Below are 8,820 nucleotides of genomic sequence, written 5' to 3' on the forward strand. Positions count from 1 at the left end.
ATGTTCTTTATGACATCTCTAGTAAGGGTAAGGAATAATATTGATCCTATTTGACACAACACATTGTGCATACTTCCACAACAGAAATCCTACACTTATTACTGACTCATGATAAGAAGAAAGACATTTTCATATCAAGTGCTTTTCTTTTACATAAACTCAAGTTATCTTTAGAAGTTCTATTGTTTTGTCAAAATATCAAAAATACCATATCAAAAATACCAAAAAATTTTACCTACTGTGAAAATATCTATAGTTAAAGTAATTGTCTTTTTAAAATAGAAAGTTTGTTGATTAATAGTGCATATTGTGTAATTCCTTGTGGGTTCAATATTTGGGGCTTAATGAAAAAGTCTTATATTACTTGATAACGATACGTATACTTGCGTAGTATCTCAATATATAAAAATTAAAAGGTTAAATTCTTATTTTCTCCAAGATCAATTTTTTAGTTCTGTTGCAAAGTAATGAAAAATAAGTGAATATATCATCAAAGACATTGTTATACTGTGCACATAAATAGTAAGTCAGGATCAATGCCCTAATCTCATCTCTGCATTAGGGGTATGCCTTTGATGCTTTATTTCCATCTTTGCTTTCAGGGTATGCCTTTGACGCCCTATTCTCATCTTTGCATTCAGGGTAGACCTTTGATACCCTATTCCCATCTTCACTTTTGGGGTAGGCCCTTGACGCCATGAATTAAAAATGGATGATCTAACTCACTGACACAAAAATGCAACTCATTAACCCATCGACATGAACACAAATGACAAAATTCACTTTAAAAAAATAAAACTTAAACTTGAACCTAAAAATACAACTAGGTTTGAAAAGATATTTTAGAAAAGGTGACCCATGGTTGCTAACAAAATATCTTCTAGTCATTTATGACTAATCAAACCGAAAACATAATGACCCGGGACGACGGAACCATGGGATCCTTTTTGCGTCTTGCCAAAAAAAAATAAACAACAAAATGATAAAATTCAATTGCTTAATAAATCATAAACAACCTAAAATTTTCCAACCCTTAAAATCTGAATTAGAAATTAAAACTTAAATTGAACCCCAATGAACAAAGATCACCGAATGCAACTTGAACATCTGTGTAATCTATGAAGATTTCTTGGACGATGAGCCATAGACATACCTGTGATTGCTTACAAGAAATCTACGAAGATTTCTTGGACGATTTCTTGCAATATGTGATTGCTAACAAGAATCTTTTGGTCTTGGTTTAAACATTTTTTGAACTGAGTAGATTTGAATACCTGATGACCCAAGGACGATGGAGCCATAGACATCTTGGCTGGGTCATTTAAAAATTTATTTAACCAAATAAAATTGACAAATTAAAACATGAATTCATGCTAATTGTGTTATGTTTTGCAGGTTTGCTGAAGACATGAAACAAATTACACTTTAGATTTACTTTGCTTGTTACTAGGGTGTGCTAACTTTATTTTACAAGATGACATTATGAAGCGAAAAAGGTGAACCCTAAAACAACACAACGACACAACGACATTAATAAAACCAAACAACAACAACAAAACCAAATGACATAAACAAAATAAAACGACATAAACATAACAAAAACAACAAAACAATGACAACAAAACAACAAAACAGTAAAACAACAAAACCAAATGACATAAATATGACATAAATTAAATAAAATGACAAAACAAAAAAAAAACAAAATTGCATTAACAAAAACAAAAGGACAAACAAAACCTTTCAGGTAGAATCGGATTCTTAGAAACTTATTACCCTAGGCTTAAACATTGATGTTTCTTTACTTAATCTTGACATTAAATTTCTTAGAGAATGAGTGTTAACATTAATAAGGAGCTTCTTAGACAATCTTGATTGTCTAAGTGCACTTAATTATAGGAGCTTGCTCCTATAGAAGAATGAAAGACTCGGAATAGGTAATATACCTATATCTCTGGTTATTGAGTTTTTCATATGGTTTTCCTTATATGAGAATTTATTTTCTCTATAATGGTCACCATAATGAAAATCATCCTTACATTTCCTTTTTCTACTGTTTTCTATTATTTTATTAGCCCTTTCCTTCTTCATCCACGTTTCTTAAAATTTGAGAATCCTTAACATGATTCAAAAGAAGAAGTTACCTAGAGAATAGGGTGATAAGATAGATAAATAGAGTGGCGAGTCTTCGACAATAAAAACATCCAACAATCAACATTTGACATCGACATTCAACATGAGGGAATTGTTGATGGTGGTGGCAACGAGTTTGGCGGGCAACGAGGTTGGCGGGGAACAACTCCACCTTAGGTGATCGCAATGACTCTGCCCAGAATGAAGTGTGACACTCACTAGTTTAGTGAAATCATACCCCTCCCAGGTCTTTATGTTTCCCAATGAAATTTAACCTCACAAGTGACCAATTTGTAAAGCCAATGAAGAATCAGTGAAAATGTCATCACAATTTAAATTTGTAAAGTCAATGAAGAAATAGTGAAAATGTCATCACAATTTTTAAAAGTAAAATAAATCCTTAAATCATTCTCATCCTACAAGATTATTTCCAAAGAATAAGGATAAAGAAAGGGAACTACTCAAAATTCATGAAGAATAAAACAAAAACACCAAAATTATATTAAAATCCAAGTTTTAGAAATGAAAACTTAAACAAAAATACAAAGTATCTTATGTCTTCTCCCCAACACATATTTTTTAGTCTCCTTGAATAAATCTCCAAACATTTACTCTTACAACACAAAACACACATAAACTCACACTTAAACACAAAAGTGGGAATTCCTAAAGCCATCAAATGCTGCCAAAAAGAACTCTATTTTGTCCAATTTTCATCCATATTAAAAAATCTCTGTAAAAAACCAAGGGTTGCTTCAAACACCCCTTCAAAATTTGTTTAAATTCAATGAATCTTCTAAAAGAGAAGTTACTGGCACTATAGCGCCAGTCTGGGTGCTATAGCACCCACTACACGTGTCTATGGCACTATAACATCAGGGGGTGACGCTGTGGTGCCATACATATTGCACCATTCTTGATCAGCATCATCAAAGCCTAAATCCTCCTCCACATCATCAGGTTTATATGGTGCATATCTAGGGCAAGTAGGAAATACTACCGAACAATCACTCCTTAAGAATTTCTCCATCACCTCATTATCAGCAATATCATAATCTACTCTACTCTGCATACACTCATCATTATGATAAAGATGGGATTCTAAACTTTTCTGTTGATTATGTAATGTTAAGATATCTTCTTGTTGAATAAATAATTATTTCATTACAGCATTAAGTGAAGAAGTACCAGATTTAGAAGGTCTAGACTTGAAGCTAAAGCTAAAGTAGAAGGAATATCAGAGCCTCTACTGCTAAATCTATTCCAGTATGTTTCCATACATCTCAAAATTGATTTTTCCAATAGGTTTTTGAGATCATAAGACTTCTTCCCAAGTCTCATATTTTACTCCAGATTCAACACACATGGTATTAATAAGAGCAAAATAACCCATATCTCCAGTAGTTCCTCCCCTCAAAGAAATAAGCATATTCTTGTAAATTAAAGAGCCAATGTCAATTAATTTATTCATTTGAATGCAATAGTTCAACATGACTTCCCCCATCTATAATGATTACTCTTAGCATTCCAAATCTTGTAAAAAGCTCTTCCTTGAGTTACCTCACTAAAGTAATTAGTAGGAAGCAATCTACCATAAATAAATTAATTTCAGGCAGGAGAATGAACATTTAGCTTTGAGAAAGAAAAGTTTACCCAAAGTCCATTCTTAATCTTCCATACTCCATTATCATCAGTCAAAAATTGCATAATCTCGTCCTATTCCTCTTCAGTAGAATGAAACTCAGAATAGAAAAATGTAGGAACATTATGCAACTAATAAATGTGATTTATCTGAGCAAAACTTATATCCACATACTGCTCTCTCACATAAACCAAATCATCAGATTCATCAGGTAAATTCACGTAGATTTCTCTAACAACATAAATCACAATGATGGAAGTGAAATAGCAAAAACTCTCCCACTGCCGCTCTGCAATCATATATTCTATAGTTCCACCTGGACAAATGAAACTTCATTCTGCAATCAGTTTCTTAGATTGCATATCGTTGTATCGGTCCTGTGCTTTCATGCTAGCAAATTTATCAGCATAAAAAACTCCTTTCCCTTTTCCTTCTTTCATTTTAGGAGACATGAAAATCTATAAATTCCATATAAAATTCTAAAAAATCTCAAATATATGATTTTTAGGCTCTAACAAACACATTCTAAACTAAATAATCATTCACCCATGGATTTTTCACAATTTCCACCAAATTTTGAAATTTTTGGTCGTACCAACAATGTGGAAGAAATCCATGGTGAAATAAAAATTTCCAAAGCAAAGATGAAGATCTTACCCAAAGATGATGAAATTTAGAGTTTAAAGTCTGAAGTCTTTTCTCCAAGCAAATCAAGCACAAATCCAAGCCCTAGGGGAGCAAAAATGCAAAAAATTGCGGAAGAAGTTGAACCAAGGTCAAATTTTGACATCAACCAGCAGTTCAACCCTTAAAACCTGCTCTCGGGTTGGTTCAGTGCTATAGCACCATTTAAACGCACTCAGTATTTTACAATTTTTCTATCGTGATAGAGAACATAAAATCTAAGATGTTTAAAGTTAAATTTTTAAGTTTTAATGACCATTTCTTAATTCGACATCATTCTAAAGTCTAACATTCAAATACTCAATTCATCACATAAGGTCTTTATTTAACAACAACACAGAACTAGTTTTCTTGTATTAACAATATTTTTAATACAAAGGACACAACAAAATCATAGATATATGACAATACAATGAAAACACAACATTCAAAAGTTATAAAGCCTTAACAAAGACAACATTGACACACCATACAAAAGAACTAGTATCTAACACATTAATCTTTCTACGGAATCGTTTAGACCAAATTATGATCAGAGGTGTCATTCTATTGTTTGCTCACCAAATAATTCCAATCATATGAATGATAGAAAGGGTGCAAGGAAATTATAAAGCAAATTTTGCATCTAACCACTTGTTTGTGCTATACGTGGTCACTTGAAAATCTTGAAAACATGTCAAATTATTGCATTGAAGTTTTAACTACCAATCCAAATGCTCATATTAGTGGAAAAAGTTTTCAAATTTGGTATGTACTTGAGAAATCTCACCTTCAATCTTCCCAAGTTTTCCCATAAGTCGCTCCAATCTCAATGCAAGAAATCCGTTGAAATAAGTATGAGCATCCTTATGCACCATCTTCTTATCTTCAAATCTCCTATTGCCTTTCCTCTCCATGATCCTTAAAGTATAAATCACTTTCTCCATTCTCAAATCTCTTCAAAATGCTTTGAAAAGTTGAAAGGATGCTTCCTTTCCCATCCTAGGCCAATTTATAGAGAAAAATAGGGTAGAAAACCAAACTTTCGCAGTTCCAAGGAAGTTACTCGAATTATTGTGCTATAACGCCAGATCTGGCGCTATAGCGCCAGGCCAATTTTCTCAAAATTCAAATTTCTTTCATTCGATCTTCAATTCCATTAATATAATAATGTTTTGTGCCAACATAATAATGTAAGTCTCCAACTTACATAAAAAACTCATCACAATAATAATCAACAAACAAGTTAATCACACTGATAACTATGGGTTGCCTCCCATAAAGTGCTTGGTTTAACGTCGTCAGCCCAGCATATCCAATGTTGTAATCTGGTTGGCCCAAAATTAAGATCTCCTCAATTGTAGGACTATCTCCTCTTATATATGCTTTTAATATGTCTCAATTTACCTTAATTATACTTCCAATCTTAGGATCTTCAATATCAACGGCTCCATTTGGATAAACTCTTATCACAATAAATGGTCCTGACCACCTGGACTTAAGTTTTCCTTAAAAAAAAATCAATCTTGAATTATATAATAAAACTTTTTATCTAGGCTCAAAATGCTTTTTCAGCATTCCTTAATCATGCCTCATTTTCATTTTCTCTTTATAAATTCCTTCATTCTCATAAGATTCATTTCTCATCTCGTCAAGTTCATTTAGTTACAATAATCTTTTTTTTTCTAGCATCTCTCAGATTATAATTAAACTCTTTTAATGTCCAATAAGCTTTATGCTCTAATTCAACAAAAAAATGACAAGCTTTTCCAAATATGAGCCTATGTGGTGACATTCCTAAAAGTTTTGTAAGCAGTCTTATAAGCCAATAAAGCAAAATCAAGTCTAGCAGACCAATCTCTTCTATTAAGATTTACAGTTTTTTCCAATATCCTCTTAATTTCTTGATTGGATACTTCTGTCAAACCACTAGTCTGAGGGTGATAATCTGTGACAATTTGATGTTTGATTCTATATTATTAAGTTACTATTTCAATTATTCTATTCTTAACATGACTTCCCCCATCTATAATGATTACTCTTGGCATTCCAAATCTTGTAAAAATATTTTTCCTTAAAAGTTTTGTAACAATTTTAGCATCACATCGAGGTAAAGCAATCATACACTAAAAATATATGCACTTTTAGACCCATATTTTATACTTATATTTGGTGATATTGCACTTTAATGGAAGGTATTTTGATGTTTTCTTTCAAGTTGTTGATTTTTAGGACTTAAAGCAAAAAAGAAGAAAAAAGGATGGAATTTGAAGTCAAAATGATGTTTTTGAAGAAATACTCAGTGCCGACCGCACGGCGCAGGAAGGGCGCTGACAGCGCCTTTAAATAGACAGCAGCAAATTAAATTGCGGGACACTGGCGCCAACGACGCCAATATTGGTTCAGCCCCTATTTATAGAAGATTCGACGTATTTGGATGATCTTTGAAGATATTTTGGAGGCACCTCTTAGAGAACCGACCCTAGGCTCTATTTGGGGCTAAAATTCATCAGGAAACAGACTCCTTCACTCCTTCACGTACTTTCTCTATTCTTCATAATCCATTTTCATTCCAAGGAGAAGGTAACTCTTAAATTAAATAGTTTTAATAAATTAAAAATTTTAAAGATAATATATATACTATAAAAATACAAAAAAATATAAAAAATCAAAAAATCCAAAAAGAAATATTTTTTTTATTTAAGAGTGTTTATTTTTTAGAATTTTACTTTGCTTACTTTATTGTTTATGTGAAATATTAGATCTGGAGGTTTAATTTCTCACGATTCAGAATTAGAACGTACTATTAGAAAAATTCGAAAACAACAAAGAGAAATTAAAAATTTAAAAGAAATGGCAAATAACTTAGATAATCCAATAAATGAGAATCGACAAAGACCTTTAAAAGATTACGTGAATCCGACAGCAGATGAACTTCACTTGACTATTCAAAATCCTGATGTTGATGCTAATTCATTTGAGCTTAAACCTGCTATTATCCAAATGGGACAAAATAATCAGTTTGGAGGATCACCTATTGAAGATCCTAACTTACATCTTGCTAGTTTTCTTGAAATTTGTGCTATATTTAAATATGACGGAGTGTCTAATGATGCTGTTAGGCTTAGACTTTTTCCTTTTTCATTAAGGGATAAAGCCAATGCTTAGTTAAATTCATTAGCACTTAGATCTATTAGAACTTGGGGAGAACTATCACAAAAAAAACTTGGCTAAATATTTTCCACCCCCGAAAACCGCTAAGCTTAGAAATGATATTACATCTTTTTGTCAGTTTAAAGGGGAATCGATATAGGAAGCCTGGGAAAGATTTAAAGATCTTCTTAGAAAATTTCCACACCATGCTTTACCAGATTGGTTAATAATTCAAACATTTTACAATGAATTAGTAGGATCACTTAGATCTATTATAGATGCTGATGCGAGTGGATCATTAATGTCAAAACCTTTTGATGAAGCATATTCTTTAATTGAAGAAATGGCTACTAACAATTTTCATTGGCCCTCCAAAAGGGTAAATCCTAAGAGAGTGGCAAGTATTCATGATTCTGATGCAATGTCTATTTTGGCATCTCAAATTGCTGCTTTCTAAAAAGATTGATCAATTTGGAGTGAACTAAGAAAAATTACTAGGACAGATTATTGATACTCAATCATCTTATGAAAGTTTAAATGCTATAAATAATAAAAAAACAATCCATATTCTAACTATTTTAATCCTGAATGAAAAAAACACCCTAATTTTAGTTGGAATAATTATAACAGTTTGTTGAATCCATCTGAAAATCTAAACAATCAAGGAAATCGTAATTATCGACCTTATTATCCTCTGGGATTTAACTCCAACCTGGGATTTAACTATTTAACTCCAACCCTAACCCACAAGTTAAGGAAAAGAATTTGATGATGGAAGAAGTGATGTTGAATATGGGAAATCAAATACAGATGGGCTGTTATTTGAAATATTGAAAATCATTTAGGACATACTGCTACTGCACTTAGTAACAGACCTTTTGGAATTCTTCCGAGTACTGTGGAAGTTAATCCAAAAGATAAAAATAAAGAGCAAATTAAAGCTATTCAATTACGAAGTGGAAAAGAAGTTGAAACAGGGATCCAAAGAGAAAATGAAGTTGATGAAGAGAAGGAAGAAATGAAAAATGACCAACATGAAAATAAATAAACACAAGTTCTTTTAGAAAAACCATTACCTCCTCAAAGACTGAAACAGAAGAATAAAGTTAAACAATTTACAAAATTTTTGGAAATCCTTAAGAAGTTAACGATGAATATTCCTTTTGTTGAAGCTTTGAAGCTTTGGAACAAATATGTGAAATTTATGAAGGATGTACTAAATAAGAAAA

Source organism: Phalaenopsis equestris, unplaced genomic scaffold (genome assembly GCF_001263595.1).
Source record: "Phalaenopsis equestris unplaced genomic scaffold, ASM126359v1 Scaffold207373, whole genome shotgun sequence".
In the NCBI taxonomy this organism is placed as follows: Eukaryota; Viridiplantae; Streptophyta; class Magnoliopsida; order Asparagales; family Orchidaceae; genus Phalaenopsis; species Phalaenopsis equestris.